This window comes from Ursus arctos, unplaced genomic scaffold (genome assembly GCF_023065955.2).
Source record: "Ursus arctos isolate Adak ecotype North America unplaced genomic scaffold, UrsArc2.0 scaffold_3, whole genome shotgun sequence".
In the NCBI taxonomy this organism is placed as follows: domain Eukaryota; kingdom Metazoa; phylum Chordata; class Mammalia; order Carnivora; family Ursidae; genus Ursus; species Ursus arctos.
The window spans coordinates 17,093,620-17,120,141 of NW_026622985.1; the positions used below are offsets into that span (position 1 = coordinate 17,093,620).

The 26,522-nt window shown below is 41.0% G+C and overlaps 1 protein-coding gene across 4 annotated transcripts in view; it reads left to right on the plus strand.

Annotated features, from left to right (window-relative positions):
* The window catches only part of NAMPT (nicotinamide phosphoribosyltransferase), a 401,813-nt gene that overhangs the window by 332,068 nt on the left and 43,223 nt on the right, over window positions 1-26,522 (plus strand). For all 4 annotated transcript variants that reach the window (XM_057304070.1, XM_048212899.2, XM_057304071.1 and 1 more), the window contains one exon: window positions 26,131-26,216. The gene's annotated coding sequence lies outside the window, so the exon portion shown is untranslated. The remainder of the gene's footprint in view (window positions 1-26,130; window positions 26,217-26,522) is intronic.

Consider the following 26,522-nt stretch of genomic DNA (forward strand, 5'->3'; position numbering starts at 1 on the left):
AAAATAAAAGTAGATCTGTAGTTGGGAGGAAGGAGAGGCAGTGCTCTTTACCATCTGAACTGACCTGAACACCAAGAAATTCCATCTTTATGAAAAACAGAAAATTCAGTCACTCGCCAGTAAGCCTTATGCCCGCATTTGGGCTCTTGCTGAGATGTGTTCGTATCACATGGAAACATCTGACAAATCCCTTTTTGTAGCACAACATGGTTAGACCAGGTTGATTTGGAAGGTTATCCTTGGTTTGGGGGCTATTGAGAGTTCGGTATTTTATTTCATCAGCCTTGAAAGTTCAAGACTGAACGGCTTTTCCGTGGGTTCAACATAACCAGTCTTTCCTCTGGCATAGGGACAGGCAGGGCCACCGCAGGTGGTAATGGAGGCTGTGCCTTGCCCACACAAGCTCTCCAGGGGAGGGAGTGGGGACAGATCTAGCCTGATCTCACCAGGATGCAGGAGAGGAGCTGTTTAGTAACTTGCACAGCTGTTCTAAATGAGTTAATAATGGCTGTGGGAATTGATCTGTTTATTCACTTAAGCTTAAGGAATTCGCTTAAGCCCAAGTATGTTTGTTTCAGAAGCCTTTTGTACCTAACACTGGAACCATACCTGGCACAAGAGGAGCACGCTGCAAGAGTCATGGGCATGGGACAAAGGGAAAAGGAGATTTTTAAAAAGATTTTATTTATTTGAGAGAGAGAGAGCTCATGGGGGGGGGGAACAGAGAGAGAGAGAGGGAGAAGCAGACGCCCCCACTGAGCAGGGAGCCTGAATGAGGCCATCCAGGACCCTGAGATCATGACCTGAGCAGATGCTTAACTGACTGAGCCACCCAGGTGCCCCCAGGAGATTTATGTCCCTCATCTCAGTTTACGCTTAACTCATGGCCTGCAATCACCAGTGGGTGGAATTTGAAGTCTTACTCCACTCTTCCTTGGTGCTAGGGTACTAGTAAATACTCTCAAAAGGGGTGGTTAAGAGAGATTAGTGAAGGATCCCTTTACAAAAAATGTGGGCAGGATTAAAAGAAACCAGCAAGGAATGGTGATTCCCCACAGTTGGCTGTCTCTAAGTCAGAAGTGACAAGGGTAAGAGTAGTTACCAGAATTTTCAGGGAGAGCTGTGGCTGAAGGGATGAACTGTAACCTTTGATAGAGAGAAGCACAATCATGGTCAAGTGTGCCTTTCTTCTGTATGATACCAACACCCTAACTCCAGTGCTGCTCAGAAAAGCATGTGCTAGAGTCAAGGTCGAATGAATTCTTTCTTCCTCTCCGCCAATTATTAAAAAGCATTACACATTTTAGATTGCATGTTGGGACTTTGAGTTTCTTGTAGAGTTTTTTTGTGTTTCTAGTATTTCTGATTGCGTTTTCTCGTATAGAGAATAAAAATTTCCCTTCTCCGTGTTATGAACGGATGTCAGCTTCTTACTCATGCTATTACATGGAGGTCATTCCAGTTTTCTTCTTAAAGAACACTGGATTTCCTTTTTAATTTGAATTACTGCTTTCTGGGCCTGCCAAACAACTGCCATTCTGAGATTTTTTTTGTGTAAAAAATGATTAGAAGAAATGTAAGTAATTGTATTACTAGGTTAATTCTTTCATTTCACACTTTTTCCTGGTTTCTCACCCTTATTTAGCTGAATAATGTCACTAAGTAATATGCCAAAAAAAAAAAAAGATACAAGAATGACATCTTTTTTTTCAAGTGCTTAGTTTTTCTACTTAATTCTAGAATAGCTAATCTAATTAATATGGAATGGGACTTTAGATTTCTTGCTAGCTGATAAAAGATGAGATACCCATCTTCAGTTACAGATTAACGAGGCTTTAAATGTAATGTATCCTGAAGACCAAGCCTTTCCTCACATTGAGATTAAACTCTTGACAGTCGCGTGCAGTACTCCAGTCGTTCATATGTTTGCACCACTTGGACTTCCACAGAAACCACTGCCTGCAGGGTTACAGAGAGGCGGGAGGTACTGGTAGTGCCAATAAGCCAGTAGTACTGATGAAAAAGAACCTTCTGTACCCCATCTTCCCCGTGAATCTTCAGTCTGAACCAGACTTTAGGCAAAACGTTGAATCCCACAAAGGGAGCTAGGGGAGATATAAAACAACATTGGCAAAGAGTCCTGATAGGAGGGGCCTCATGCCCTAAAAAGCACGTGCCACAAAGGTATTTTAAAAAGAAAAAGACTGTGTGCATAATGTTAGAGTGATGTCAAGAACAAATGACCTAAATGGTCCTGTTCCATTTCATTATCATTCACTGAGCCAAAAACAATAAGCAGAAAGTAGTCATGGACATACCTCCCCCTGAACAGTAGTGCTGCAGAAGATAAACTGTCCTAAGCACTCTGAGGGCTGCGACTATGGAAGGTCAGTGACTTTCCGTGGCTTCAGGCCTATTTTCTTTTCCCTCCAGGATCTTAACTTACTGGTCTCTTCTGAATCTTTCTATCTCCTTTAAGCACACTCCGTTTTCTCACATTAAAAATAAAGAATAAAAGCAAGAAAAGAAAAAAAATTTTAAATTCACTTCCCTTCTGAAGATGCTCCCTCACCACCAAACTTATCAAAGATATTGGTTACAGCGCTGACGCCATTTCCTTATATACGTAGGTTTGCGTGGATGTGCATATGTATAGGGAAAAAACATAGTGTATGCAGGGTTCAGTACTGTCCATGGTTTCAGGCATCCCCTGGGGGTCTTGGAACGTACCCCTCCCCTGGCCAAGGTGGGGACTACTATACCTTGTTAGGCAGTCCCACATCATAATTACCATAGATCATTTTTTATGGATAACACTTTGTTTTTTTGCTTTTAATTAAAGTATAGTTGATATAGTAGTTTCAGGTGAACAACATAGTGATTCAACAATTATATACATTACAAAATGCTCACCACAGGAAGTGGTTACCATCTGTCGCCATACAAAGTTATTACAGTAAGCTGTATTTTTCATCCCTGGATGCCTGATATTTATTTTATAACTAGAAGTGTATACCTCTTAATCCCCTTTACCTAGTTTGTCAATCTGCTGCCCTCTTCCCCTGGCAGCCACCAAGTTGTTCTCTATATTTATGAGTCTGTTTCTGGGGTGGGTGGGTTGGTTGGTTCTGTTTTTTAGATTCCACGTCTAAGTGAAATCACATGGTATTTGTCTTTGTCTGACTTATTTCATTTAACATGATGCCGTCTAGGTCCATCCATCTTGTAGCAGCCCTTTGAAAAGCACCCAGACTTACTATGAAAAACTCATTTGCTAATTTTGAAGTGTTGGTCTGAGGCATAGGGGCCTGGGAGTTACTTTCCAAGCCATCTTCCTACTTTCTCTCTGCCTTGCTAAAGCCAGCAGACACCATCTTTTTCTTTTTCTTTAGTATTCTTTTTTTTCCCTTTTAAAATTATTTTTCTTTATTCAGCAAATGCCATCTTTGCACGTCCCCTCTGCCTTTCACCAGCCAGTGGCCCCATCGTCACGCTCACCCTCTGCTGTGCTCCAGAGTGAAAGATCTCCCAGAGGGGGACTTCTGCTCACAGCTGGTGCCCCAGATTTTACATCTGGTGACCACGGAGGCTTGCGTTCCAGGGTCCCATAGGATTGTAACAATCAAAGAGGCAGTTCTTGACAGACTGCAGTTCCCAGGGTTCCGCAGAGAGAGCATACCAGGACACGCCCCCAGCCTTTCTGTGGAAGAAGCCTTCTTGCTTATCCTGCAGTTCTGATGTTAGGAGCGGGCTTCAGGTTTGGCACACACCTGGAGGCGATGGAGCCGCTCTTGGGCTGCATGGGCCAGAAGATGCTATCTTCATGCTCTTCACTACAGCTCACTGGTATCCCCCAGAAAGGAATTTATACACTCCTCTGGAGCCCTGATATTTTCAACTGCCACAGGAGACCCCTTCAGATATGCTGGCCCTCGTGGCCTTGGGGCTTATACTTGTGGTCCTGTGGGACTATGTGTTTTAATTCCTAAAGGCTGTTGCCTGCTGGTCTGGCTTCCAATCAGCCTGAGTCTAGGTGCTCACTGAAATCCTCCTTTTGGGACACTGACGGGTCTTGGCATACCCTCAGCTACTGGGAGCTATGAATAATAAAATAGGCTGCTTGGAAAATCATAAATGCTTGAGAGACAACCAGAAGCTAAGCTGGAGTTGAATGATAAGGTTCATCTCCTACACAAGGCCAGACCTTCAAGAGTAGGAGACGTGGCTTATTCATTTAATGATAGAAACCAACACAGAGGGCTTCTGAGGCAAGATGGTGGAAGAGTAGGGGGCCTCATTTTATCTGGTCCCTTGAATTTAGCTAGATAACACCCATGAATTCAACTTGAGATGTAAGAAAAGAATATCTGGAACTCTACAAGTAGAAAAGCGACCAATTTCTGCAAGGTAGGACATGCCAAGAAGTGATTCTGAGGGGATATATCACAAGATAAATGGCAGGGGGAGGGAGCCTCAGTAAGCTGGCCACTGGAAAGTGATATATCCCCGGAGGGCAAAACTTGGAACCCTTAGAAATCTGTTCCAGTGAGAGACATCCCTGCCTGAAAGGTGCTCAGGTGGTGAAACAGGGCAGAATTCTAGGTGGGACAGTGTGGTCTCAGGATCCCTGGAGTCAGAGAAAGAATGGGGGTGCCTGAGCTGGTAGAGTTCCCAAGAATTGGAGCGGGGAAAATGGTTACGGTCAGTGAGCCCAGGAGGGGGCTCTCAGTTCAGTTCGCCATGAACTGTGAGCTGTGGTCCCATCGGGTGACTGCTCTGCATGGGGACCCTGCAAAGGACAGGAACACAGGGACCCTCTGCCTTCCCCTGGAAGAGGTGGAGCAGGCGTGCGCACAACCAGGGGACAGCTCTTAGTGCCGGAGCCCTGCAGAATTTTTGACAGGAAAGTGGTGACTGTCTGCCTTCCCCCCTGAGGATTTACTGAAGAGAGGGGACCATGATCTTTTGGCTCCAGGGCTGGAGATTGGGCACAGCCATTTTCATTTGTGATTCTCTAAAGAGGCACAGAAAGCCTTCAGGGAACAAAAGCCACACAGAGCAACCAAACGCAGCTTACACGGAGCCTGCCACCTGGCAAGGGGGTGATGCCATTCCACCCAGGAAAAGACACCTGAGAATCAGCACGGCAGGCCCCTCCCCCAAAAGACCAACTGGAAGAACAGGTGAAAGCAACTTTATGGACCACACAGGACTGTAAAACTCCAGCGCCAGGGGAAAATGGTACATAGAATTGGAGGTTCTTTTCTCATGATTCGTTTATCTTTCAGTTTAAATTTTTCCATTCCTTTTTTAAAAATTTTTTTTTATTATATTAGTCACCATACAGTACATCCCTGGTTTTTGATGTAAAGTTCGATGATTCATTAGTTGCGTATAACACCCAGTGCACCATGCAATACGTGCCCTCCTTACTACCCATCACCAGTCTATCCCATTCCCCCACCCCCCTCCCCTCTAAAGCCCTCAGTTTGTTTCTCAGAGTCCATAGTCTCTCATGCTTCATTCCCCCTTCTGATTAGCCCCCCTTTCTTTATCCCTTTCTTTTCCTAACGATCTTCCTAGTTCTTATGTTCTGTAGATGAGAGAAACCATATGATAATTGTCTTTCTCTGCTTGACTTATTTCACTTAGCATTATCTCCTCCAGTGCCGTCCATGTTGCAGCAAATGTTAGAAATCGTTCTTTTTGATAGCTGAGTAATACTCCATTGTATATATGGACCACAACTTCTTAATCCAGTCATCTGTTGAAGGGCATCTCGGTTCCTTCCACGATTTAGCTATTGTGGGCATTGCTGCTATGAACATTGGGGTGCATATGGCCCTTCTCTTCACTATGTCTGTATCTTTGGGATAAACACCCAGTAGTGCAATGGCTAGATCATAGGGTAGCTCAATTTCTTTTTTCCCTTTTCAACTAGTTTCTTATTTTATCATCTCTTTGCTTTTGAGTCTTTTTTTAGCTTTCATTTTTTACACTTACATTTTATAGATATATTCTTCATTTTTGGCTTCTTTTCACTATTCAATTTATTATATAAAATTTACATATGGTATACACACACACACACACACACACAAATTGCATTCTTTACAATTTTGGAATTTAATGTCTTCTAATACAGAGACCTAAATATACTCAGGACCAAGTGGATCACCTTGGTTCATCTACCCTGTGAAATTATATTCTCTCTTCCTCCACCTTTTTTTCTTTTTTCTGTTCTTTACTGATTTCTGACCTCATCAGATTTGTCAGGTGGGTATTTTGCTTGGGTCATAGTTGGTATTTTTGATGGTGCTCACTCGTTCAGCCATTCTTCTCTGGGCAAAATGACTATAAGGAAAATTCACGACAAAAGAAAGAACCAGAGGTAGTACTGTCTACCACTGATCTAATCCATATAGATACAAGTAAAATGTCAGAGATGGAATTCAGGATACAATTACAGAGTTACTGGGTGGGCGTGAGAAAAGCAAAAAGGACACTAGAGAATCTCTTAGTGGAGAAATGAGATCTAATCAGGCTGAAATTAAAAATGCTGTAGCTGAGATGTAGTTTAAATTGGATGCTCTAACAGCTAGGGTAAGTGAGGCGGAAGAGGGAGTCAGTGACATAGAACCCACATTGATGGAAATAAAGGAAGCTGAGGTAAAGAGAGAAAGTCAACTAACGGACAACTAAAGGGAGGCTATGAGAAATCAGCAAAGCCATAAAATGAAACAATATAAGAATTATTGGGGTGTCTGAGAGAGAAGAAAGAGAGAGGGGGCCAGAAGGTGTGTTTGAGCAAATCATAATTGAGAGCTTCTCTAATCTGGGGAAGGAAACGTCATTCATGTCCAAGAGGTAGAGAGGACCCCTCCCCAAATCAATAAAAATAGATCAACACCCTGATATGTAACAGTGAAGCTTGCAAATTTCAGAGATGGAGAAAATCCTGAAAGCAGCTCGAGACAAGAGGTTCCTAATCTACATGGTGAGGAACATTAGACTGGCATCAGACCTGTCCACGTAGACCTGGCAGGCCAGAAAGGGCTGGCATGATATATTCAGGATACTAAATGAGAAAAACATGCAGCCAAGAATACTTTATCCAGCAAGGCTGTCATTCAGAATGGAAGGAGAGATAAAGAGCTTCCAGGACAGACCGAAACTGAAAGAATATATGACCACCAAGCCAGCCCTGCAAGAAATATTAAGGGGGGGTCCCGTAAGCAAAGAGAGACCCCAAGAGTAACAGAGACAATCTACAGAAACAGGGACTTGACAGGTAATACAATGGCACTAAATTCATGTCTGCAATAGTTACTCTGAATGTAAGTGGTCTAAATGGCCCAGTCAAAAGACACAGAGTAGCAGATGGAATAAAAAGCAAGACCCATCCATAGGTTGTCTACAAGAGACTCACTTTAGACGCAAAGACAGCTCCAGACTGAAAGTGAGGGGGTGGAGAACGATTTATCATGCTAATGGACCTCAAAGGACAGCTGGGGTAGCAATCCTCATATCAGATAAATTCGGTTTTAAACTAAAGACTGTAGTAAGAGATGAAGAGAGACACTATCATACTTAAAGGGTCTACCCAACAAGAAGATCTAACAATTATAAATATTTATGCTCCTAATTTGGGAGCAGCCAATTATATTAACCAATTCATAACCAAATTAAAGAAATACATAGATCATAATACAATAATAGTAGGGACTTCAACACCCCCCTCACAGCAATGGACAGATCATCTAAGCAGAAGATCTACAAGGAAACAAGGGCTTTGAATGACACATTGGACCGGGTGGTCTTCACAGATATATTCAGAGCATTCCATCCTAAAGCAACAGAATGCATATTCTTGAGTGCACATGGAACTTTCTCCAGACTAGATTACATACTGGGTCACAAATCAGGTCTCAACTGATAACAAAAGATTAGGATTTTTCCCTGCATATTTTCAGACCATGGTGCTTTGAAACTTGGAGTCAAACACAAGAGGAAATTTGGAAGGAACTCAAACAATTAGAGGTTAAAGAGTATCCTCCTAAAGAATGAACGGGTCAAGCAGGAAAAGAATTTTAAAAAGAATTTTTAAAAAGTTCATGGAAACATGAAAACACAACTGTTCAAAACCTTTGGGATACAGCAAGGCGATCCTAAGAGGAAAGTACATTGCAATACAAGGCTCTCTGAAAAAAAATTAGAAAAATGTCTAATACACAAGCTAACCTTATACCTCAGGTAGCTGGAGAAAGAACAGCAAATAAAGCCTAAGCCAAGCAGGAGAAGAGAAATAATAAAGATGAGAGCAGAAGTCAACGAAATAGAAACCAGAAGAACAGTAGAACAGATCAACGAATCTAGAAGCTGATTCTTTGAAATAATTAATAAGACCGATAAACTCCTATCCAAACCTATCAAAAAGGAAAGAGAAAGGACTCAAATTAATAAAATCATGAATGAAAGGGAGAAATCACGACCAGCACCAAGGAAATGCAGTTTTAAGAACGTAATATGAGCAACTATATGCCCAACAAATTAGGCAATTTGGAAAAAATGGATGCATTCCTAGAGATGTATAAACTACCAAAACTGAAGCAGGAAGGAATAGAAAATCTGAACAGACCCATAGCCAGCAAAGAAATTGAAGCAGTAATCAAAAACCTCCCAAAAAACAAGAGTCCAGGGCCAGGGCTTCCCAGGGGAATTCTACCAAACATTTAAAGAAGAAATAATACCTATTCTTCTGAAGTTGTTTCAAAATAGAAATGGAGGGAAAACTTCCAAACTCGTTCTATGAGGCTAGCATTACCTCGATCCCAAAACCAAAGACCCCACCAAAAAGGAGAATTATAGACCAATATCCCTGTGAATGGATGTCAAAATACTCCCTAAGATACTAGCCAAAAGGATCCAACAGTACATTAAAAGGATAATTTGTCACAACCAAGTGGGATTTATTCCTGGATTGCAAGTGTGGTTCAATGTTCACAAATCAATCAGTGTGACACATCACATTAATAAAAGAAAGGATGAGAGCTATATGATCCTCTCAATTGATGCAGAAAAAGCATTTAACAAAATACAGTGTCATTTCCTGATTAAAACTTCACAGTGTAGGGATAGAGGGAACATATCTCAATCTCAAAAAAATCATCTTCAAAAAGCCCACAGCGAATACCATTCTCAGTGGGGAAAAGCTGAGAGCTTTTTCCCTAAGGTCAGGAACACAACAGGGATGCCCACTCTCACCACTGCTGTCCAACATAGTACTAGAAGTCCTAGCATTGGTAATCAGACAACAAAAAGAAATAAAAGGTATTCAAATTGGCAAGGAAGAAGTCAAACTCTCACTCTTTGCAGATGACGTGATATTTTATGTGGAAAACGCAAAAGACTCCACCCCCAAATTACTAGAACTCATACAGCAATTCAGTAATGTGGCAGAATACAAAATCAATGCACAGAAATCATTTGCTTTTCTATACACTAACAATGAGACGGAAGAAAGAGAAATTAAAGCAGCAGTCCCATTTACAAGTGCACCAAAACCCATGAGATACCCAGGAGTAAACTTAACCAAAGGCATAAAGGATCTGTACTCTAGAAACTACCGAATACTTATGAAAGACATTGAAGAAGAAATGAAGAGATGGAAAAACATTCCATGCTCATGGATTGGAAGAATAAATGTTAAAATGTCTATGCTACCCAGAGCAATCTACACATTCAATGCAATCCCTATCAAAATACCATCAACATTTTTCACAGAGCTGGAACAAATAATCCTAAAATTTGTATGGACCCAGAAAATACTCCAAATAGCCAGAGGAATGTTGAAGAAGAAAACCAAAGCTGATAGCATCACAATGCCAGACTTCAAGGTATATTACAGAGCTGTAACCAAGACATTATGGTACTGGCACAAAAACAGACACATAGATCAGTGGAATAGAATAGAGAACCCAGAAATGGACCCTCAACTCTATGGTCAACTAATATTTGACAGAGCAGGAAAGAATGGCCAATGGAAAAAAGACAGTCTTTTCAATAAATGGTGCTGGGAAAACTGGACAGCCACATGTAGAAGAATGAAACTGGACCATTTTCTTACACAGTACACAAAGATAAACTCAAAATGGATGAAAGTCCTAAATGTGAGACAGGAATCCATCAAAACCCTAGAGGAGAACACAGGCAGAAACCTCTTCAACCTTGGCTGCAGCAACTTCATGCTAGACATGCCTCCAAAGGCAAGGGAAACAAAAGCAAAAATGAACTAGTGGGACTTCATCAAGATAAAAAGCTTTTCCACAGCAGAGAAAACAGTCAACAAAACTGAAAGGCAAACTGTGGAATGGGAGAAGATATTTGCAAATGACATACGAGATAAAGGGTTAGTATCCAAGATCTATGAAGAGCTTATCAAACTCAACACCCAAAAAACAAAGAGTCCAGTCAAGAAATGGGCAGAAGACATGAACAGAGATTTCTCCAAAGAAAACATACAAATGGCTAACAGACATGAAAAAATGCTCCATATCACTTGTCATTAGAGAAATACAAATCAAAACCACAATGAGATACCACCTTACACCAGTCAGAATGGCTAAAATTTACAAGTCAGGAAACAACAAATGTTGTCGAGGATGCAGAGAAAGGGGAGCCCTGTTACACTGTTGGTGGGAATGCAAGCTGGTGCAGCCACTCTGGAAAACTGTATGGATGTTCCTCAAAAAGTTGAAAATAGAGCTACCCTACGACCAGCAATTGCACTACTAGGTATTTACCCCCAAAGATACAGATGTAGTGAAACAAAGGGGCACTTGCTCCCCAATGTTCATAGCAGCAATGTCCACAATAGCCAAACTGTGGAAGGAGGCGAGATGCCCTTCAACAGACGAATGGATAAAGAAGATGTGGTTCATATATACAATGGAATATTACTCAGCCATCAGAAAGGATGAATACCCAACATTTGCATCGACATGGATAGAACTGGAGGGGATTATGCTAAGTGAAATAAGTCAATTAGAGAAAGACGATTATCATATGGTTTCACTCATGTGGAATATAAGAAACAGCACAGAGGACCATAAGGGAAGGTAGGGAAAACTGAATGGGAAGAAACCAGAGGGAGACAAACCCTGAGATACTCTAAACTGTGGGAAACAAACTGAGGGTTGAAGGAGAGGTTGGCGAGGGGATGGGATAACTGGGTGATTGGCATTAATTAGGGCACGTGATGTGATGAGCACTGGGTGTTATATGCAAGTGATAAATTATTGAACACTCCATCTGACACTAATGATGTACTGTATGTTGGCTAGTTGAATTTAAATAAAAAAAGAAAGAAACCCACACAGAAAGTCAAGGAAAATGATGAAACAGAGGAATATGTTCCAAAGGAAAAAGATAAAAGCTCGGGGTGGGGGGGCGAACCTAATAAAATGGAGATAAGTAATTTACCTGGTAAAGAGTTTATGGTAGTGGTCATAAATATGCTCAGTGAACTTGGGAGAAGAATGGATGAACACAGCCAGCACTTCAAGAGAGGGAATATATTTTTTTAAAAAGTACCAAAGGGCAATCTCAGAGCTGACTAATACAGTAATTGAACTGAAAAATAACAGTGGAGGGTTTCTACAGAAGACTAAATGAGGCAGAAGAAAGCATCAGTGAACTTGAAGACAGGGCAGAGGAAATCACCCAGAGCAGCAAAAAGAAAAAAGAATGAAAAATGGTGAAGATAGCTTAAGGGACTTACTGGGCAACATCAGGTAGACCAATATTGCATCACAGAGGTCCCAGAGGAAAAGAGAGAGAGATAGGAGCTTATTTGAGGAAATAATGTCTGCAAAGTCCCCTAACCTGGGGAACGAAACAGACACCCAGGTCCAAAAAGTCCAGTTAGTTCCAAATTGAGCGCATGAACTATCCCCCAACTTAGTTCATCTATGGTGTCTTATATTTCAGTAAATGGCACCAAAATCCATTCAACTGAGCAAGCCAGAAGCTTGGGGCTTGTCCTTTCTACCCAACACTTACTCATCGTCAATATCCAAATGACCACAAAGAGTTGTTCATGTTACCTTCTGATTATCTCAGTCAGTTTCGTTTTATCTCGTCTCTTGCCCAGTCCAGCCCCAGCTCTCCCCTGGACCATTGTAACAGCCTCTTACCTGGTCACCTCAGATCTTCCATCCAATTGTCTACTTTGTTGGCAAATTGATTTCTCTTTAATTTAATCTAGATGTGAGCATGTCATTTCCCACCTTAAAAGCCTATCAGTGGATTCCAATTATTCTAAAGATTAGGAAAAAATTTGCGTTATACATAATGTGACCCCTGTCCCCTTTCCAGCCTCATTTCTCAATACTCTTCCCGCATGGGAGTGACTGTCAGACCTCTGTTCATTCTGGCCTTCTTCCAGTTCCCAGAATATGCCATGCTCAATCCTGCCTCAAGGCATTGCATAGTGTTTTCTCTCTCCCAAATACACTTTTCTTCTCCTCATGTTTACCAAGTTAGTTTCTTCTGTTCCTGCAGATTTTAACTCAAACAATACTCTTTCGGCAGAGCATTCCCAGAACTACCACCCAGGTCAGGACCGTCTTTTAGACATAATTTCAGCCTCTTGTATCTTTCTTTCACGCCACTTTCCATGGCTAGTGTTTCAGTGTTTGATCCCTCTGGCTTCCCAGACTGACTGTAAACTCCATGAGAGCAGAAGCAGCTTCAATGTTTCCATCAGCAGGATAGTCCAAGCACCAGGCACAGCAGTTGATACAAAGTCGATGCAGAATAAACAAGTCAGTAATGGTGTTTTTTTGTGCAAGGCAGGCAGTAAGAGGTAAAAAAAGATATTAATTCTATGTCTCATGTAATAAATATAAAAGGACTCAGAGGAGGAAAGAAATCAATATAAATAAAACCTCCAGTGACATGTTTATGAACCTTTTATGACCAAAAGGTGGTTGGGAAAGAGTATAGAACTCTGCGATGTCCTCTGCAGTGCTGATAGATTTAATCTGGAAAGATAAAGCTCCCAATAATTGATTCTTTAAGAAAACTGAAAAAAATGGACTGAGAGTTTGATTCATGAGACGATTGGATATGTGAGCACTGATTTTATACTAAGGAGTCGTTATGTTTTGTTTGATATTGGTATTGTGGATATATTTTAATAGAGAGTATTCATCTCTTAGAGATCCTTATTGAAATATTTATACATAAAATGGTGTAGTATCTAGGATTTTCTTCAAAATAATATTGAAAGTGTTAGATTTAATAAGATTGACCCCGAGCTGACAGTTGTCGGAGCTGGGTGGTGTGTGCATCAAGTTGTATAATGCCATGCTCTCTATTTTTGTGTATGTTTGAAGTTTACAATTACAAAGTTACTTAAAAGAAACAAACAAAAGAAAGAAATGTACTGGGCCAAGTCTGTTCACAGAAGAATTCCAAAAAGGAACTGTTACATTGTATAACCTTTTCGAGAACACAGGAAAAGATGCAAAGTTCTCAGCTCATTCTTTGAGATTGGTATAACTCTAATATTAAAACCACACAAGGATATAGTATTAAAAAAGACAACTCTAGGCTAATATCATTCCTGAACACAATTGTGAAAGTCCTAGGTATAATATTAACAAATGGAATGTAGCAATATATTAAAGAATAATACATAAGTAAGGTTTACTCCAGGTAAACAGAGTCAGTTCAATATTAGGAAATTATTCTGTATAACTTATTGCTCTGAAAGATTAAAAGATAAAGCCACTTCACCAGATACCAAAAAGTATTTTAGAAAAGTCAATGCCTATTCATGTTTTAGAAACAAATGCATAGCAAACCAGAACATAAAAATCAATTTACAAGGTAACAGAACAGATGGTAGCTCCCCTGGTGGTAAATATAGCATGATGTGGAAATGTGTCAGATCACTAAGTGGCACACCTGAAACCAATGTAACATTGTGTATCAGCAATACTCAAAAAAAATCAACGTACACTCTTCACTGTATATAGTCCTGAATTCTATAAATATTATGGGTTTAATATACCTGGTAGGGAGGGTGGGAAGTTCTCAGGCCCAGCACAGGCCAATGCAACTGAACAGTGAAGGACAGGGAAGAGAACAAAATTCAGCAGAGGTGAAGATGGGTGGTGACACTATCTCTTACTTCAAAGAGGGCAGAGCAAGAAGAGGAAAGAAAAATGGATACCTGCTCCACTCCTAGGGTGTAAGACAGAGCCCAAGGTTTGGTCCATTTTGTATGTAATTTATTATTTTTAATTTAAGAATAGTTAGTTGACACATAATATTATATTAGTTTCAGGTGTTCAACATAGTAATTTGAAAATTATATACTTGCAGAATGCTCACCACCATAAGTGTAGTTACCATCTGGCACCAGGCAATATTATTACAGGATTATTGACTATACTCTGTCTGCTGTAATTTTCATCTCTGTGACTTTATCTGTCTGTCTATCTATCTATCTATATTTGTGTTTTTTACTGAAGTATGGCTGACACACAATGTTACATTAGTTACAGGTGTACAACGTAGTGACTCAACAACTCTCTAAAAACATCCTATGCTCATTGCATGTGTGGCTACCACCTGTGGCAATATAACACCATTAAAATACCATTTGCTATATTCCCTATGCTCATGACTTCTTCATTCCATGACTGCAAGCCTGTATTTCCCATTTCACCCATTTTGCCCATCCCACCAACCCCTTGTTTCAGTTTATTCTCTGTATTTATGGGTCTTTTTGTTTTTTTGTTTCTTTGTTTTTTAAATTCCACACACAATAATTAAAGTCCACACATAAAATCATGAAGTTTTTGTCTTTCTCTGTCTGACTTATTTCACTTAGCATAATACCCAATACGTGTTATTACGTGATGCCGCAAGTGGAAAGATCTCATTCTTTTTTACTGCTGAGTAATATCCCGGCATGTGCGTGTGTGTGTGCGTGTGTGTGTGTGTTTACGTGTACACTACTTCTTTATCCATTCATCTGTCAAAGGACACTTGAGTTGCTTTCACATTGTGGCTATTGTAAATAATGCTGCGATAAAGATAGGGATGCATATGTCTTTTTTTGCATTAGTGTTTTTCCTTTATTTGGGCAAATATTCAGTATTGGAATTACTGGATCATATGGTATTTCTGTTTTTAACTTTTTTGAAGAACTCCATGCTATTTTCCATAGTGGCTACACCATTTTACATTTCTCCCAACAGTGCACAAGAGCTCTTTTTCTCCACATCCTGGCCAACACTGATTTCTTGTCTTTTTGATACTAGTCATTCCAACAGGTTAAGGCAATACTCATTGTGGTTTTGATTTGCATTTCCCTCATGGTTAGTGATGTTGAGTATCATTTTATGTATCTGTTGGCCACCTAAATGTCTTCTTTGGGAAAATGTATTTTCAGGTCCTCTTCCCATTTTTTAATCAGATTGTTTGTTTTTTAGTGTTCAGTTGCAGGACTTCTTTATATATTTTGGATACTAACCCCTTATTAGATACATCATTTGCAAATATCTCCTCCCATTCAGTGGGCTGCCGTTTTATTTTGTTTTTAGTTTCCTTCACTGTGCACAAACTTTTTATTTTGGTGTGTACCCAGTAGTTGATTTTTGGTTTTGTTTCCTTTGCCTTAGGAGGCAAATCCAGAAAAATACTACTAAGGCTGATGTCCAAGACATGACTACCTATGTTTTCTTCTGGGAGTTTAATGGTTTCAGGTCTCACATGTAGGTCTTTAACCCATTTTGAGTTTATTTTTGTGCATGGTGTAAGAATGTGGCCCAGTTTCATTCTTCTACATGTAGCTGCCCAGTTTCCCCAACACCATTGATTGAAGAGACTGCCTTTTTCCCATTGCATATTCTTGCCACGATTGTCACAGATTAATTGGCCATATAAGTACAGGTTTAGTTTTGGGCTCTCTCTTTTGTTCCATTAATCTATGTCTCTGTTTTTGTGCCAATACTGTACTGTTTTGATTACAACAGCCTGACAGTATAGCTTGAAATCTGGGATCGTGACGCCTCCAGCTTTGTTCTTTCTCAAGATTACCTTGGTTACTCATGTCTTTTGTGGCTCCGTACACATTTTAGGCTTGTTTTAGTTCTGTGAAAAATTCTGTTGGTATTTTGATAGGGATTACATTGAATATGTATTTGTTTTGGGTAGTATGAACAGTTTAGCAATATTAATTCTTCCAGTTCATGAGCATGGGGTATTTTTTCCTTCATGTATGTCCTCTTTGGTTTCTTTCATCAGTGTTTTAGTTTTCAGAGGACAGGTCTTTCACCTCTTTGGTTAAGTTTATTCCTAGGTATTTTATTCTTTTTGGTACAATCTGTAAATGGGATTGTTTTCTTTATTTTCCTTTCTGCTAGTTTGTTATTAGTATATAGAAATGCAATGGATCTGTATATTGACTTTGTATCCTACAACTTCACTGAATTCTTTTATTACTTCTAATAGTTTTTGTTGTTGTTGTTGGACTTCTTAGGATTGTCTATGTGTAACATCATGTCATCTGCAAGGAGTGACAGATGTACTTCGTCCTTAGCAGTTTGGGTGCCTTTTCTTTCTTTTTTCTTGCCTGATTTCCTGACTCTGACTTCTAGTACTGTGTTGAATAAAAGTGGTGAGAGGTGGACATCCTTGTCTTGTTCCTCATCGCAGCGGAAAAAATTTCAGCTTTTCACAATTGAATATGCTGTCTGTGAGTTTGTCATATATGGCCTGATACGGTGAGGTGTGTTCCCTCTATACCAAGTTTATTGAAGTTTTTATCATGAATGGATGTTGAATTTTGTCACGTGCTTTTTCTGCATCAATGAGATGTTGATACGATTTTTCATTTTTTTTTAAAGATTTTATTTATTTATTCGACAGGATAGAGACAGCCAGCGAGAGAGGGAACACAAGCAGGGGGAGTGGGAGAGGAAGAAGCAGGCTCATAGTGGAGGAGCCTGATGTGGGGCTCGATCCCATAGCGCCGGGATCGCGCCCTGAGCCGAAGGCAGACGCTTAACCGCTGTGCCACCCAGGCGCCCCTGTTGATACGATTTTTATCATTCATGTTGTGCTTTTGGTGTATCGCATTGATTGATTTGAGATATTGACCCATCCCTGGATCCCTGGAATAAATCCCACTTGACGTTAGTGCATGATCCTTCTAATGTATTGTTGAATTTGGTTTTCCAATATTTTGAATATCGAGTACTTTTGCATCTATGTTTGTCAAGGATATTGGCCTCGTACTGTCTGTTTTTGCAACAGGGTTGATGATGGCCTTATAGATTACATTTGAAAGCAGCCGTTCCTCTCCAGTTTTTTGGAATAGTTCGAGAAGGATAAGTATTAACTCTTCTTTAAATGTTTGGTACGGTTTCCCTGTGAAGCCATCTGATATTAGGCTTCTTCTGTTTGTCGGTAGTATTTTGATTACCAATTCGATTTCATTGTTAGTTACCCGTCTGTTCAGATTTTCTCTTTTCCCGATTCAGTCTTGGAAGATTGTATGTTTCTAAGACTTTATCCATTTCTTCCAGGTTGTCCAATATGTTGGCATATGATTTTTAATAGTAGTCTCTTAATCCTTTGTATTTATATGGTGGAAATTGCACCTTCTCTCTTTTTCTGATTTTATTTAGGTTCTTTCTCTCTTTTTTTTTTCCTTGATGAATCTGACTAAAGGTCTGTCAATTTTGTTTACCTTTCCAAAGAACCATCTTAGTTTCATTGATTTTTTTTTTTTTTTTTGAGTCTCTATTTCATTTATCCCCACTCTGATCTTTAGCATTTCTTTCCTTCTACTCACTTTGGGCTTGTTTATTCTTTTTTTTTTTTTTTTTCTGTTTTCTTTCAGTATAAAGTAGATGTTTATTTGAGATTTTTCTTGTTTCTTAAGGAAGGCCTGTGTCACTATAAACTTTTCTCTTAAAATTGTTTCTGCTGCGTCCCAAAGATTTTGGAACGTTTGTGTTTTCATTTTCATTTGTCTTCAAGTATATTTTATTTCTTTTTTTATTTCTTCATTGACCCATTTGTCATTTAGCCTCTCTGTGTTTATGAGGTTTTTTAGTTTTTCTCTTGTAATTGATTTCTTTTTTTTTTTTTTTTTTAAAGATTTTATTTATTTATTCGACAGACATAGAGACAGCCAGCGAGAGAGGGAACACAAGCAGGGGGAGTGGGAGAGGAAGAAGCAGGCTCATAGCGGAGGAGCCTGACGTGGGGCTCGATCCCAGAATGCCGGGATCACGCCCTGAGCCGAAGGTAGACACTTAACCGCTGTGCCACCCAGGTGCCCCCTCTTGTAATTGATTTCTAGTTTTATATCCTTGTGATCGGAAAAGATGCTTGATAAGATTTCAGTCTTTTTAAATTTATTGAGACTTGTTTTGTGGCTTAATATGTCACCTATAATGGTGAATGTTCCATGTGTACTTGTAAAGAATGTAGATTCTGCTGTTTTGGGATGAAACGTTCTATATATACGTTAAGTCCATCTGGTCTAATGTGTTGTTCAAAGCCACTGTTGCCTACTGTAATAGTTGTTTAATTAAAAAAATTAAATAATGCATAGATGATCAATAAGTTATATTGATCAAATTTATTGCATAATTTTCCAGTTCACTACTTTTATATCTTTGTCACCCCAGCATTTATCATGTGATCAAAAATAATACAAACTTCTAAATGTGTAAAAATAATTGGAAAGATATAATCTGTATAAATTTACTTCCTATTTTATTTTCAACACATATCCATATACCAATTAGAATTTGGGACCCATGGAACACTTTTGCCTATTTATGCCTTCCCAAATTAAGTAAGTCGTCACATTTCATCAGATTCATATACATCAGTAATTAGTTTGTATCATTCCATTGTGAAGAAACTTGTGAATTTTCAGTAAATGTAATCTGGCACAGAGCTTTAAAGTCACTCTTAAAACTTAAAAACTGTTGGCACGTGAAGGACTACACAAGAATATCTAGAATATGGGGATAGCATAAGGAAAAAAATCACCTGAAAGTGAAAACAGAAAGCAATGTAATCATAACACTAAAAGCTGAAAAATGGTTTACAAATGTGTTGTCTGATTTGGAAAATGGTTAATTCCTGTGTCAGGAAGACACGGTTCATATGTCACTGATGTAAAACGAAACTGTTCCCCCTCTCCAACTGCATTGTAGCTTGCCTGGCACACTGAAATGGTACCTGTGGGGTTTGCACTGTTTTCTGATACTACCCAGGAGGCGCTTTGGTTCTAGAAGACCAACAGCCCTAATCTGACCATATTATTGCCAGAATAAAGAAAGCTAATTTTCCAGACTTAAATGGCTTAGTGAAGATATCTTTTGAGAGCATCTAACACTCTGTGTCTTATTCTGTATCTGCCAACCAAATTACTAATATGTAAACTTGTTTTCAGGGGAAACTGCTATACAGATAACAGAATCCCATTGTCAAGTCAGGTTTGTTTCACATTGCGGTTTATTAAATTTTCCCTTGAAGTGACCAACCTTGAAGTTGCTTGTAAGCTTAGTTGGTGTTTCATGGTCTCTATAGTTTAATCAGTTTTGAACAAGTAATTGATAGAACTCTTTCTGGACCAGCTCTAGGACCATGTAGAGACCCTTCAGATATTTTTTATATGAAGAACATAATGGCTTTTATGGTGTTTCTCTCTTCATTTGCAATAGATATTTACTCCCTAATAAGAAAATATCAATAATAAATATCCAAGTTACTAATATTTATTTAGTATTTGGCCATTTTCTAAAAATATTTTTTATTTCTTTGTTTACACCCACTGAATGGACAAAAGGAGAAGAAAATTACACAAGACAAAAATTTCCAAGATCTTGTTTCAGTTGAAAAAATGACTTGTCTATCCCTAGCAGCTTCATCTGTGTAGACTTGATTTGCATAGTCCCAGGGTATTCTGTGACTACAGAAACAACAGGGTCAGAGCTCACTCTGGGGACAGAAAACCAGTACCAGGCAGAATGGAGCTTGGAACAGTGAGAACAACAACGACTAGTCTGAAAACAAATGGCCAGGAAGGTCCAGAAAAAACAACTGAGGAATGGATAGGCGCACAAATTTATTCATAATCATGGAAGCCTTTAGGACCAGGTATCCATTTAGCCATCAGGACATAGAAAGGAGAAATCCATGTAGTCAAAAACTCAGTAAGCAAGCAGGTAATCCTATAATTACCTAATAGAAATCTCAAGCTTAAAGCCCAAATTGAACTTTTAATTTGATCCCCTAAATCTCTCTGAAGTTGTCCACAACTCACTTAATGAAACTACCCTGTAGTTAAAGCCAAAACCTAAGAATAATCATTGATTCTATTCTTCTCCATCCAGTTCTCATGAATCTCCTCCTGCTGCCCCACACACGTCTTATGTCTCAGCAAGTCCTGTTAGCTCTATTTCCAAAGATCTCAGATCCGCCCACTTTTTTTTTTCTCTTTCCACGGCTGCCATCTTAATCCAAGCCACTACCATCTCTCATGTGGACTGCAGTGACCACTTAGCTGGTCTCCACACTTCCTCTCCTATCCCTTATAGTCTCTTCTGCATCCAGCAGCTGTGTCGATGCCAAGTGGAAGACCAGAGGTGAAGCGACCGATTTAGACCCCAGGATCAAAGCGTTTCACCGAAGATAGCAGAGCAGGAGGTCAGAGAAAGAGCATGAATGCCCAAAGCATTATGTCATTTCTGCATTGCTTATGCTCAGAGAAAGAAGTAAACTTACATCTTATTTAGGGCACTGTTTATTGGGTTTTGTCTTGGTTTGGTTTGCTTTGGTTTGGTTTTGGTTTCTGGTCCAGCCGAGTGTAGCTGCATCCAAATACAGACTCCAGATGGAATAATGTGCTCTCACAAGGGACATGCTTTCAAAGAGGCAAAGCCTAGCCCATGTTCCTCGGCCTTCCATGGTGGCCCTTTCAGACAGGGCCCCGTGGCGCAGAAGGAGGCCGTAGTCTGCGCATCAGGCTCTAGGAGGAGCAAGTGAGCCATGGTTGGAGGTGGGGTGTCCACAGAGCAAGGTTCAAGTGCGCCATTTCTGAGGGGACGGGAAGGAGGCAAAACTGATTCTGGGGTTTCCCCGTAAGAGTGTTCGCCTCTAGAAGGCAGTTTCTATCACATAAATCCCTGTAGGTCCAACAAGGTCTTGGGCATAGTAGCTGCTTATGAAACGAGGGCGTTCAGTAAAGGCCTGAGAGGCAGCCATCCCTTTGAGCCCAACCTGAGCTTGGCCTCCCTCTTTGTCAGTGAAAATGATGAATTTTTAACTCGATCGGTTACTTTCCTATGTTCAGTATGAAACCTCTGCATAGGGGCACCTGGGTGGCTCAGTCGGTTAAGCGTCTGCCTTCGGTTTAGGTCCTGATCCCAGGGTCTTGGGAGCGAGCCGCACATCAGGCTCCCTGCTCAGTGGGGAGTCTGCTTCTCCCTCTCTCCCTCTCTCCCTCTGCTGCTCCCCCTGCTTGTGCTCTCTCACTCTCCCTCTGTCAAATAAATAAAATCTTAAAAAAACCAAAAACCTTTCTGTAAAATGTGTTGCATTTTTTTGTTTATATACCAGCTAGAATAATACTACATGGAATTCAGTGCTTTCATAAATGCTTTGGGATGCTAGTGATAACAATTTATTGAGCAGAAGCTCACATTAATTTTTAAGTCTAAGCATTAATACATGAACAAGTATCTAGGTGATACCTAAAAACTACTGTTGACAATATGAGAGCCAATACTGTGGTAGATTTAGTGTAATGATACAGTGGGCACATGATGTAAGATTATAATGAAACTAGTTGAATAAATGTCTATGAGAGTAAGTCATTATTTTGTGCTTACTCCTCAGAGATTGTAATGTTCACACTAGAAAAAAGTATAAACATTTTTGCTAGCCCACACACATTTTTCTGAGCCTGCATAAGGAGTAAACATGGCCTTCTGTTGCTTTACTGTAGCAAAACCAGAGGCAGGGGGCAGGGCAGCATGGGAGGATAAGTGACAGAGATAGGATTCATTCTACACATTCTACTCAGGTTGATTCTAGAGTACCAGGAAGGCCACTAGGAAAGCTCCACCTGCAAGAAAGAAGGGGGTTAGCAATTAATTCACCCTGAGACAGAAGACCTCTGAGGCATCTGGGCTCCTAGCTGCTAGTGATATGGTGATTACTGTTGTTACCCATGCAACAAACAATCCTTTTCTTTCTTTCTTTCTTTCTTTTTTTTTTTTTTGTTAGAAAAAGATTTTATTTATTGGGGCGCCTGAGTGGCTCAGTTGTTAAACATCTGCCTTCGGCTCAGGGCGTGATCCCAGAGTCCTGGGATCGAGCCCCGCATTGGGCTCCCTGCTCCGCTGGGAGCCTGCTTCTTCCTCTCCCACTCCCCTTGCTTGTGTTCTCTCTCTCGCTGGCTCTCTCTGTGTCTGTCAAATAAATAAATAAAATCTTAAAAATATATATTTTATTTATTTATTTGAAAGAGAGGGAGAGCACATGAGCAGAGGGGAGAGGCAGAGGGAGAGGGAGAAGCAGGCTCCTTTCTGAACAGGGAGCCTGACGTGGGGCTCGATCCCAGGACCGTGAGATCATGACCTGAGTGGAAGGCGGATGCTCAACCATCTGAGCCACCCAGGTGCCTCACCACAACAGACATTCCTAACCCCCTTCTTTCTTGCAGGTGGGGCTTTCCTCCCATTGTACAGACTGAATGTGCCAGCATTCTCACTTTTTCATCCTCCCTTACAGCTAGGGCATGGGCATACATCCAGCTCTGGCCAGTAGGGCCCAAGGGAAGTCTGTGAGGGTCTCTTGGGATAGGTTTTTGCATCTAATAAAGAGAGAGATGCGTTCAAAACAAAACCCCACTTTCTCTTCTTGCTTCTGTGTGTTCTTGTGTGAGGTTGTAATAGTTAGAGCCATGGCAGTCATCCTGTGACTTGTGTAACAAAGACACATCTTCAATATTTTGAGAGTAACAGGGGAGAAAATGGAGAAGAGCCAGGAATCTTGATATTCCTGAGTTACTGAGCCCGCCCTAGAAAAACCTACCTTAAGACTCCCTGTTGTGGATGAAATTAAACCCCTATTCCTTAAGCCACTTTTAATAGTTTTGTTACCTGGAACCAAAAACATTCTCTCTGAGAAAAGTGAAGGAGACCTTCTTCTTAAGAAAGGATGGTACCGTTTAAATATCCTCTAGGTAAGTAAGCCCTTGAAAAGTTGTCCTAAGTATCTGAGATGAGAAAACAGCAAAAGCCAGAATTCTTTTTAAGGGTCTATTCTGAGGTATAATCACTGGTGGTCCAAGAGCCTTACCCAGCACCACAATTCACAGAAGTACAAAGCCACCAAATGAGCATGAGGGCAGGACATGTGGCTGAAGAAGGGCGACAAGGAGGCTAGAAGAGTCCACCACCAGCCATACCAAAGAGCAGAGACAGTGACCCCAAAATCCAAGAGCAATCAGTGCACTGAAGTGAGTCTCTCTGAAACCTTGAGAAGGGAGGATCTGGGACCATTTGGAAGAGAAGAGAAGAGAAGAGAAGAGAAGAGAAGAGAAGAGAAGAGAAGAGAAGAGAAGAGAAGACTTCAAGTCCTAAACCATGTTTGTTTCATGAGTTCTTGATTATCCCACAAGGTTGGTGGGACCTGGAGAAAGAAAAGAAGATCTAGAACAGTTTATTGTGTGAGCGTCTGTGGTATCATAGGTGTGGTTCAGCAGAACAGAACACTTAAAAAGCCTTGGCAAGCACCATGAGCTTTAATTAAATTGGATTATTTTAATTGAATAGTGTATACAGACGCACTGCTCAGTTTTCAGGGTGGTGCCCATGTTCATTCTTACTGAGTTCGGATGAATTTGAAGAGCAGATTAATATCCTTATATGCAGCTTATAGCATGAAGTGTCTGTGGGAAATCCAGTCCATGTGCCCAACTCAGAATTCTGAATTTCAGAGAAGGCCACAGGGATTCCACTATGCACAAGGAGCCCCTCGGCCTCCTCTGAAAAATAGGGAAAAGCTCTTTGGGACTGAAGTTGGCCCCAGGTAAGTATGATTAACACCCCTGGATACAGATGGGATCCAAAATGTTTCCTAGCTGCTGCTGCTGCTGCTTTTTTTTTTTTTTTTTTTTTTTAGATTTTATTTATTCATTTCAAAATGTTCCCTATCTTCTAATTAACAGAAGCTGTAGGTGAACAGAAAATTCACCCCTGGGAAAGAAAGAGGCCCCTAGTCCAGGCCCAGGTAAATTTTGGGGTAGATAGCAGATGGTTTCTTCTGGGACCTATAGTCAAGTTCCATGCCAAAAGGAAGTGTGGAATGATAGGTTCAGACTTCCTTTGGAGAAAATGCTGTCACCCTGGTGTCAGAGGGAAACACAAGAGGGATGACGGTTAAAGGAAGAAAAGAGAGGTTTTTGTTTTTTTCTTTTTACTGGGGTTACTAGCCAGTATCTGTGAAATATAACCACTGGGTCTCCAGCTTGTCTGGCCAAAGGGTCAGTGCCACACAGACTGAGGTGGGTAAGATGAGGAAAGAAAGCAGAGATGGGAGGCAGAGACCTCTTTTTCTGGAAAAGGAGAGAGATATGGTGATAACTGGAAAAGGAAGTTTGGCTCTTTCAGTTCTGTTCTTTAAGAGGAGAGAAATCCAAACATGCGCATGTGCCAAGAAGAAGTCAACAGGAAGGGGGTGTTTAAAGGTTCAGAAGAGAAAGGGGTGATGTCTAGTTGAGCAGGACCCGCGGAGACTGAGTGGGGGTGGGCAGGGAGGGGTGGACCCAGAATACCGAGGAAAGAGATTCACCTGAGGCGTAAGGAGGGCCTCCTCTTTCCCCGAGCCTGGAGAAGAAAAGAAAACACTGCGAGTGGAGGCCTGTATCCATCAGGGTAAACCCGGGGTGCTTGTGGTAGCAACCTCCGAAATCTCCACGGCTCACGGCGGGAAAGGGTTATTTCTCGCTCACACGACGTGTCCAGCGCCAGCTGGCTCTGACTTGGTTCTGGGTCGTCTGCGTTTCAGGATTTAGGCACATGGATCAGGCCCTGTGCGGAAAACTGCAGACTTAGGGGCAGAAGGAAGAGAGAATGACGAACCGTGCCCGAGCTCTTGAAGCTTCTGCCGGGAGTGATGCGCATTCGCTCGGTGCACGTTTCATGGCTAAAGCAACTCCCATCGTCACGCCTGAGCTCAGCACAAGAGGGACACAGAAAAAGGGCTGATTTGGAGCAAACAGTACAAGCTGATAGAAGTTACTCCTTCATTCATTAACTGTTTGCTGAGCCCCTCCTGTGTGCCTGCTGCTACACTCGGCTCTCCGAAGAAGACAGACGTGCTGTCGTATCAGAGGCCATTTAGGGAGTTCCTGCTGATGGCCTTGCTTTGCTTCACTGACACAGGGGACCCCCCATCTGAGAGGGAGGGAGTTCTTTCGAGGTAATAGGTTTGAGGAGAGAGGTAAACATTTCAGATAGCCTCTGAGGAAAATGGGAAAGAAAGCTGAATGGAGGGAACGGCATGGAACAGCAGCCCTACACGTCCCTCTGTGGATGCAAATTCATGGCTGTGTGGTTTCCCATGAACACTCAGTTGCCTGGATGCTCTCGGAGCAGAAAAGGTTAGGATTTGGGACCAGCTGGGAGGTGATAAGAGCCAGGGATGATGTGGATAATAGGAAGGAATGGGGTCTAGACTTGGTCTCCATAAAGAGAAAAGGAAAGTCATCCGGGCAGGTGCTGGGTCCTGAGAGCTAAGTTTAGGAGGACAGTGAGTGAACTAGAAAGGCAGGTGTACTGGCCCAGAATGCAAGTCTGCGATCGAAGGTTTCACAGGTAGAGCCTTTCTTGGTACAGATATACTCCAGGGCCTGGGCGTGGGTGGCGCTGGTAGGTCTTTCTTCGGGCCTTGTTCTGCAGTAGTCCCTGCAGCTCGGGGTCATGTCCACAGGCAACTTGCTGTTGAGCTCACAAGCCCATGCTGAGTTTGCTGGGGATAACGAAGTAACTACCAATATTTTTTTGTCTCCCTTCACACCAGATCCCAGTGATTTCATAGCTGCTTTGGAAAAGAACTGAGGATAAATATGACATTTCTTCTTGAAGTCCTGCAATGCTGCTTTGGGCGTGTGTATACATTCGTGTTGAATCGAATCACATTGGGATTAATTATTGTTCCTGCTTCCTGCTCAACAGCAGGAAAACTCCCTTTGAGCATTCTACGTGTTCACCAGCTTCAACACTATCCTTTCTCTGAGGAGGGTAAAATGGAGCGCATCCCTAAATCATGTAAAGTAAGATGGAAGCAATAAAACCTGTAAATGGAAACATAAGAAAATGGAACAGGAAAATATTTAAAATGGTTTCAAGAAAACCAGTCTCTTATAAAATTCAGTTTTATTGAGATACAATTTATATATGATAAAATTCACC